Genomic DNA, 9,431 nt, shown 5'->3' on the forward strand with positions numbered 1-9,431 from the left:
GTTCGAATTCTGGCATACCATATGGCAGCGGTCTCAAACTCAGTTTACCTGGGGGCCGCAGGAGGCAAAGTTGGGGTGAGGCAGGGCCGCATAAGGGATTTCGCTTACCGGATATTCGCAATAAAAAATCGCATTAGTAAGAAAAAAAAACGCAAAAAAATCACATTAAACATTTGCATACTCCGAACGGAACTGCTCGGGGTATGCGAACGTTTAATGCGATTTTTTCTTACTAATGCAATTTTTATTGCGATTATTCGGTAAGCGAATAATCGTGAATACTGTGATATCTGAAGGCCGGCCGCGGGCCACAAAATGTTGTACGGAGGGCTGCAAACGGCTCGCGAGCCGCGAGTTTGAGACTCCTGACATATGGTCCCCCGAGCCTGCCAGGAGCAATTTCTGAGCATAGAGCCAGGAGTAACCCCTGAGCGCTGCCGGGTGTGACCTAAAAAAACAAACCGAAAAAAAAAAAAAAGGAAAAGAAATGAGCCCCTGGAGCTGAAAAGATAATACAGTGAGTGGTAAGGCATTTGTCTTGTATGTGACTGACCCGGGAAGGACTCAGGTTTGATCTCATCATTTGGTCCTCCCAGCCTGACAGGAGCAATTTTTTTCTTTCCTTTTAATTTTCTTTTTTTTTTTTTCTTAAGTATTGGGGTTTTTTTGGGGGGGGGTTGTTTGGTTTTTGGGTCACATCCGGCAGTGCTCAGGGGTTACTCCTGGCTCTACTATGCTCAGAAATCACTCTTGGCAGGGTCAGGAGACCATATGTGATGCCGGGAAGGAGCAATTTCTGAGTGCAGAACCAGGAGTAACCCCTGAGCGCTGCCAGGTATGGCTCAAAAAGCAACAACAACAAAAACTCTAGGACCCCTGACATAGAGCTAACAGTAGCCCGAGTGTTGCAAGATGTATCCCTGAGCACAAAAAAATTTAAAGACTGTCATATATGCATAGCTTTCTATTAGCCACATATTCCCTGAGAAACAAAACAAAAAAAATTTTTGGAATTAATAAAACTATCAACCAACATAAATTCCCATGCAATAAAAAGTCAATAAGAAAATATAATTGTAATGCCATTATAGTTTAAAATTTTTAATTGGTATAAAGTTAACAAAAGTTGTGCATCTCATTAAAAACTGGATTTGATCCTCAGAACCCCATATGGTCCCCTGAGCTCACCAGGAATGATCTCTGTTACAGAGCCAGGAATAAACCTACACCACCGGATGTAGGCCAAAAACAAAACACTCTTGTAATTGTGTATCAGGAAGAATTCAAGAGATACTTGGAGTAATATTACTCATAAGTAAGAGGAAGAGAAGAGAGAGGAAGGAAGAGAAGAGAAGAGAAGAGAGGAGAGGGAAGAAAAGCAAATGGAAGGGCAGTAGAGGAACTCAAATGTCTATTCACAGTTGTAAGAACTCATCACAATAAAAATAAAGATATCCCACTGTGTTAATCTACCACGATTAATTTTGGGGGGGAGGGGGCCACACCCGGCGGTGCTCAGGGGTTACTCCTGGCTGTCTGCTCAGAAATAGCTCCTGGCAGGCACGGGGGACCATATGGAACACCGAGATTCGAACCAACCACCTTTGGTCCTGGATTGGCTGCTTGCAGGGCAAACACCGCTGTGCTATCTCTCCGGGCCCTACCATGATTAATTTAATGCCAACATTAAACAAATCATTGAAGACAATGTACTGGGTGTTTTTATGTTTTATTAAAAATATGAAATACATCACAAATTTGCATGTCATCCTTGCACATGGGCCATACTATATCATTTCAATTTTAATATATGTATTGCTGAAGTGAGCATTTACATAAAGTTTTTTATAAAGCACATCTTCATGCTCTATTATTTAGTATTTGGGGATAACTCAATAAATAGAAAATTGGATGGTATTGCTGTTGTTTTGGGGCTACACACAGACTTACTCCTGGCTCTATGCTCAGGGGACCATATATGGTGTCTGGTATGGAATCTGGGATGGCTTCATGGAAGGGAAGAGCCTTATGGATTATCTCTCTAGTCCGAGACAGTAAAATTAAAAAGCAAAAAACATTTCAGGGTGATGATTAGCTGTGTTGCAATGGGGAGGTGAGAGGGATGAATTCCAAGAGAACATAAAGGGATCTCCTTACAGATAGTTCTAAGAACCCTTTTTTTTTTTTTTTTTTTTTTTTTTTTTTGGTTTTTGGTTTTTGGTTTTTGGGCTACACCCAGTGGTGCTCAGGGGCCACTCCTGGTTATCTGTTCAGAAATAGCCCTTGGTAAGCACAGGGGATGCCGGGATTTGAACCAACCACCTTAGGTCCTGGGTCGGCTGCTTGCAAGGCAAATGCTGCTGTGCTATCTCTCCTGCTGCTAATAACCCATTTTAATTTTAATTTATTTCCTTTGTTGTTGTTGTTGTTGTTTTGTTTTGTTTTTGAGTCATACCCAGCAGCGATCAGGGGTTCCTCCTGGCTCCACACTCAGAAATCCCTCCTGGCAGACTTGGGGGACCATATGGGATGCCAGGATTTGAACCACCAACCTTCTGCATGCAAGGCAAATGTCTTACCTCCATGCTATCTCTCCGGCCCCTAATTTATTTACTTTTGGTTTAGGGGTCACACTCAGCAATGTTCAAGGCTTACTCCTGGCTCTGTAGTTAGGGACACTCTTCTCGTGCTTGGGAACCATATATGCTGCTAGAGATCAATCCTGGGTCAACTGTGTGCAAGATAAGTGCCTTACCCACTATACAACCTCTTTAGCCCTGAGAACCTATTTTTAAAACATAGTTGCTAGTATGTTATCATGGCTTTATTTCATTTGTTTTGAGGCCTGTAGTGCTTGGGGACTATTCCTGGCATGGTGCTCCATAAATTGTTTTGGCGACCATGTGATGTGATACCTAGGATCAAACTCAAGCTTTCTCCCACCAAAGCATGTATTCATTCCTTTGAGTTATCTCACCAGTTTAAACATTACTTTTATTTCATTCTTTAAATTTTACACATATAATCATATATAACTTCATATATAGGGTACACTTCACAATAAATTTTAGTTAGTTATGTAGTTTTCAGCTAGAGAAATAGTACATTGGGTAAAGCTCTCAACTTGCCTTACATAGGGCTGACCTGAATTCAATTGCCAGCACAAATATTGTTCTCCAAGTTCCCAAGAGTAATCACTGAGCACAGAGTCAGGAGGAGTCAGGTTTAAGCACCATGAGGTATGGAAAAAAAAAAAGGGAGGTCTATCTTTCTGAGGTTAGCTAACATGCCAAGGTTCAACTTGCCCATTTTGCATTCCCTCTTCAAGAAGTCACTTAGAAATGTTTTTTAATTTATTTAAATCAAGAGCATGCCTTGAACTGAGTGAGGGTTCCTTCTTTTGGGCTTATACTTACCAGTCTGGTGCAGTATTTGCTATTATTAGAAATCCAACTTCTGGGGCAGGAGAGATAGCATGGAGGCAAGGTGTTTGCCTTGCATGCATAAGGTCGGTGGTTCAAATCCCAGCATCCCATATGGTCCTCTGAGCCTGCCAGGAGCAATTTCTGAGCATAGAGCCAGGAGTAACCCTTGAGTGCTGCCAGGTGTGACCCCCCCAAAAAAAAAATCCAACTTCTATGCTTTCCTGGAAGTCTCCAATCCTGATTCCCAAGATTCAAGATCATCATTTCTTTTCCCTTTGATAATATTTGCCCAAACAGTACAAGAGTAAGAGGGGATAGCGTTTATTGCCGGAAGACTTTTCCCCTCTAATGATATCCACAACGAATAATTCTATAAGGTGTTTCCCTTGAAAATGGCTGATCGGAGCTTGACCTCTGGCACTCTATTTGGTCCCCCAAGCCCTGCTAGGAGTGACCTCTGAGCACAGAGCCAGATATAAGTCCTGAATACATCTGGTTGTGGCCACGAAAGCAGAAATCAAGAAACAACAAAAAACAAAAAACAAAGCAAAAGAATCTCCCGTCCCCTTCCATTGGTGAAGGGATAGGTGCTCACACACTATAGGACTGAAACCCAAACAAACATGAATAACTTTGTAACCTTGTACCTATTACCAGGATTCAATAAACAAAACAATTTTGTTTTGTTTTATTTTGGGACGAATCCATTGATACACAGGGGTTAATCCTGCTCTGTGCTTAGGAGTTCATCCCTCTCTGGGCTCAGGAATCACTCCTGGCAGTTGCTTGGGGGATCATATGGCATGAAAGGGATCGATTCCAGGTAGACCATGTTCAAGACAAGTACCTTACCCACTGTACTGCTTCTCCAGCCCCAAATACAAAGGTATTCTTTAAAAAACAACTGCCTGCTAAAGTAATTTAACACTTGGAGCTAAAGATATAGTACAGGAAGTAAGGAGCAAGTAGCACTGTAGATAGTGCCTGTAAGCATCACTAGGAGTGAATACACAGCCAGAAATGGCCCCAAAGCCCCCAATATTTTTTCAGTGATCCAATAATTTATGTCTTGAAAGCTTATCAAGTGAAATGATGGATAGGTCTGATGGCCCCCTTTCTGAATAGACCTTATACAAATGGACTAGTTTTAATCCTCTCTGCAGACCTTACTCTGAAAAATTAAAATAACAAGCAGACCCAGTGATGTGATTCAGCAGTAGGGCAGTCGCCTTGCATGTGTAAGGTTTTGGGGTTCCTACCACCAAAACAACAATAAAAATAACAGTTGCCCTTTGTGTTCTTAGAAACTGTGAATATCAGCTTTCTATTAATAGATAATAAATCTTGTAATCAGTGGGCCAGAGAGATAGCACAGCTGTAGGGCATTTGCCTTGCATGCAGCATACCCAGGACAGATGGTGGTTCGAATCCCGGCATCCCATATGGTCCCTTGTGCCTGCCAGGAGCGATTTCTGAGCATAGAGCCAGGAGTAACCCCTGAGCACCGCTGGGTGTGACCCAAAAAACAAAAACACATTTTTTTTTATTTTATTTTTTTTTTTTTTTTTGGTTTTTGGATCACACCCAGCGGAGGTGGCGCTCAGGGGTTACTCCTGGCTCTATGCACAGAAATCGCTCCTGGCAGGCTCAGGGGGCCAGATGGGATGCCAGGATTCAAACCACTGTCTTTTTGCATGCAAGGCAAACACCTTATCACTGTGCTATCTCTCCAGCCCTAAAAAAAAAAATCTTGTCATCAAATCTATCTAAACCTACAATTAATGCTATCAAATACTATCAAATCCTATCAAATGCTATCAACTTGCAAGTTTCATCACTGACTCATACTTGCATTTTTTCTAATAATACAAGTCACAAATTTACCTGTTCACTCAACTGTTCAGACACTCAGCCTGATAAACTTGGAGGCAGAGGACAAATTACTATATTTTTGGTAGGCTTTTACAACTTTCATAATAAGCAAAATGTACTGCCACTTACTCAACTTGAACTTGCAAAGGCATCCTCAATAAACTGAAAGGAAGCAGACTGAGAATCAAGGGCAGAAAAAATCGTTGCTTCCCAAATTTATCTTTAGGGAAATTAAAAATACACAATGGAGTAACAGCTGTTCTGGTATTCCATCTGAGATTAGCAGATAACTTATTATTGAAATTCAAAGTTGTGACATCTTTAGATAAATATTTGCCCTTGATTTTCACAGCCTCTGATTCAACAGAAATCTGGAAAGGTTTGCAGTCTGGCCCGGAGAATATCGTTTTCCATCTACAGCCTGGCACTGCGCTTGAAAAGGAACCCAGGGTGAATTCTACCAGTAGAGGATATCTGATGCTGCTGCTTCTTCCCAGGGGTCAATATCTAGATCTCTCTGTCCCCTGCCACATTTCAGCCAGTTCTTGACAGCTTTCTTAACCCTTTTTACTGAGCCTGTTTCAGTGCCTGCCTTCATAGCTCCAGGCTCATCCTTGTGCATGGAGGAGTCCATGCCCTGTCTTGATGCCCTGGGAGTGCCACTATCCTAAAGCTCAGTGAGGAAAGACTTGGATCCACCTTAGAGCACACAATGCACCTGCAGGCTTAAGAACAGAAGCCCTTCTTACAAAGTAAAACGCTTAGGTGTTTCCTAGCTCAAGCCGGTGGTCCCACAAAGGGCCTCCCTTCCACCAGCACGTGGACCCACTCTGCTGTCCCTCCCCTTGAGGAACCAGGCCTGATGGAAGAATGTGGTCTTTGCACTAACCACAAGGACAGGGTATCAGTGTCAGGTAAGTCACCCCTGCCAACCAGCTAACAATGAATGGGGCCTGCAGACAGGGGAATGAATGAACCGAGTTCCACTGTGAAGTGAAGGTAGGTCCCCGCTGCTCTCGCTGTCATGTCAGCTCAGGGGCCCTCCCGACCACAGCCTTCTCCTAGTGACAGAGAGCAACAAGAGCGAACCAACTCCTGACCTCGGCGCGATTTTCTCAGAGCAGAGACAGAGTTAATCCTACATGGAAAAAAAAAAATCATCAACAACCATCCTGCTACTGCGCGTCTACAAAGTAATCAGATAGCTTCTTCCTCATACTGCGGATCACGACTTGTTAAGAGGAAAAGAGTGTGTGTGTGGGGGGGGGAATCTTTTCTAGATCCCCTCTGTCTGCTGAAGGACTTGGAGCAGCCCCCCCCCCCCAAACTTCTGGGTCGCCTGCTTCTGCAAAGTCCTTTGGGTTGCCCCCCATCAGGAATGCAGTAGTTGCTGCGTAAATAGCTGACGACCCCGGGGACTTGGAAACCATGGGGGGGGGTGAGGAGGGGGACTTCTCTCCCATTTGCTGCACACGCCTCTGCATACCCTGCAACCCCCGACTGAGAATGCGGGACGTCGGAGCCGGGCCACACCCGCGCCCCTTCCTGCACCCCGTTTCCCCCCAGCCGCTCTTCCTCCGCCTCCACCACCCCCCAGTCCCCAGCCTGCGCCGAATTTTGGCTGCGGCCCCCTCCCCCGCCTTATAAAAAAGAAATTGACTTTTGTTTGGAGTTTGTGAAAAGTGGGGCTCCGGGCCCAGTCAATGGGGCGCCCCGCGGCGCGGGCTGAGTGGCGCTAGCGCGAACCCGCTCCGTCGCGGCCCCAATTAATCCGCCCTTTGTGCCGCGCGCCCGGCCGCCCCCGCCGCCGCATCCCCAGCCCGGCATTGTTCGGCCTCGCCGGGCCGCGGGATTTACCCTTTTCAAACAGCCCGTTTTGTCCCGGGCAGTTCGAGCGGAAGTTTCTCACTGACAATTTGCCCCAAATAGATAGATTTGTCAGAAGCGACCTTCGGGAAGGAAGCAAAAAGCCACCGGCCTGAAGGTTGGTTGGGCCGGAGACCGGGGGTTAGGGGTGGGGGGCGCACGGATGTCCCACCTGCGGCCGAGCCGCCCTCTGCGCCTCCAGTTCTGCGCGGGGGGTCTCCGATCCCCGCCACCTGCTGAACCCAAGCTCCCGCAAACCTGACCTCTAGTTTACCAGCCTGGAGAGTGGGGTGGCACGACTCTGGCAAGCCTTTAAGTGTCCGACTTGGGATGTAGTGTGCGGGGACCCACCCGAGGTCATTCTTTTCTCCCTTCCTGCCCGCGTCCTTTTTAGTTAGGTAGGATCCTGGATTTGCAAAGTTGATGCTGGAAGTGTTTAAGGAATGCAATGCAATGCAATGCAATGTTTTTGCATAGCCACCTTCAGCAGCTTTTTAACCCCTGACCTTGCATCCCATCTCATGACCTCCGCCTTCCAAACCCCACGAATCCTTCGCCCCACTCCTACCATAGTTCCTATCTGGGGCGGCCTGCAGCATGCCCAAAGGTGGATCGTGGTCACAAGTTCTTGATGGTGCACGTGCTGTCCCTAGCCTGCCCTCCAGCTCCTCCTTAACAAAGATGTCAGCGTGCTGAAGGCCAGGTGGGGCCTCTCTATGGCCACCTATTGTCCCTTCGTAAGTCAAGATTGAAAACGCTTTGTGCTGAATGCTCCGTGATCCGAGGCTCTCGACTTGGGAGTAGGGCTGTGAGCTTTTCTTCCCCCCACCCCATCCCACCCCCGCCTCCCCATGAGAAGGACTCTTCTCGCAAATGACCTTACTTAATAAGTAAAATTTTAATGGGAAAAAAAAAGCCCAATATGTTGCTGATGAAAAGAATAGTTACTGATTTCTTCATACTTAATGGCAAGGATGGGTCTTTTAAAATGCCTCATACCAAACAGATCTGTGAATTTTAAGCAGAACTGAATTGTATTAATCACTTGATGGGTTTGTTCATTTTCTATCACTAGTGGAGAAATACCAGGCTAGGGACTCCACTGCGTCTATTTCTAGTGTACTCGAGCAATCTCCTTCTTTAGTCGAGAAAATTTCCTGCCAGTTGCTAAAGAGAAAAAAATTGAAGGAAAAAAAATGAAGAAAAAAATCTGTTTTTTTGTTTATCCATCAGGTGAATACACACTTCAGCAGCCTAGAGAGGAAACCCTAGGTGGTCTTTAACAAGGTTTTAGTGTTTAAGAGCTACAATTTAGGGAAGATGACAATACATACACAGTGTCAATAGTATTTAAACAAACAACCCAGACAACAGAATAATGGTTATTAGCTATGATGCATTAAGCTTCTGAGTAATTTCCCATGGCTAGTAGCAGCCAAACAGCTGAAAGATTTTCACCCTTTCGAAGCACTGCTTCTAAAATTGTATTTAAGGTCTAGCCTTCAGAATCATGCCTCACTGTGGAACTGAAGTGAATGGCTTAGTAACGATGTTGAAGCCAGTTATAAAACTGTCTTTCATGCCAAAAGGACTCTAACCACTGTACAGAATCAACTTCAAAAGATTCTGCATCTCTGAGATGTGGATACCATATGCCCTTAAGTGTAGGTTTATGTGTCTAAACAAATGGAGCTCTTTAATTCTACTTAAGCTTGCTTGCATGTGTTTTTAAAAATGGATTAAATTGTACATCTGTATTAAAGTGTATGCCTCTTGGTGTTTCAAAATATTGAAAAATCATAAAAAGGGAGTACTATTTTACAACAATTTATATCAATCCTAGAAAATATTATCTTAAAATATTTTTGTCATCAGGATATTAAAATGAATGCCTGCCTTATATATTCCACACATCCTATACAAATTGATTTTTTAGCTAATGCAACTGGAAACACATACATTTAGGAAGATATTGTGCAACTGTGAAGATTGAGGTGATTGTACTTTATTTTAGCTAACCATAAATGCATAAACTTAGGTTGAATTGCCTCCACTGTTTTCATTATTGTTACATTATTGTTAGGAGGTATCCACTTTGCTCTAAATTACTGTCAAAATATAGCAAAGAACCTCACCTCAGCCTTCAAAAGAAAAAGCCATCTAAATGTTTCTATTGTATTTGTGGGAAGACATGCATATGTTGCATGTATGTATATGTGGGCATTTTATATCTCTCATTCAGAGTTCTTTTATGATAGGAATGTTAGA

The 9,431-nt window shown here is 44.1% G+C and overlaps 1 pseudogene; it reads right to left on the bottom strand.

Moving 5' to 3' along the window:
* Positions 1 to 1,734: 1,734 nt before the first annotated feature.
* On the bottom strand, positions 1,735 to 1,831 carry LOC126007632 (uncharacterized; annotated as a pseudogene).
* Positions 1,832 to 9,431: the final 7,600 nt, after the last annotated feature.

This window comes from Suncus etruscus, chromosome 4 (assembly GCF_024139225.1).
Source record: "Suncus etruscus isolate mSunEtr1 chromosome 4, mSunEtr1.pri.cur, whole genome shotgun sequence".
Taxonomy (NCBI): Eukaryota; Metazoa; Chordata; class Mammalia; order Eulipotyphla; family Soricidae; genus Suncus; species Suncus etruscus.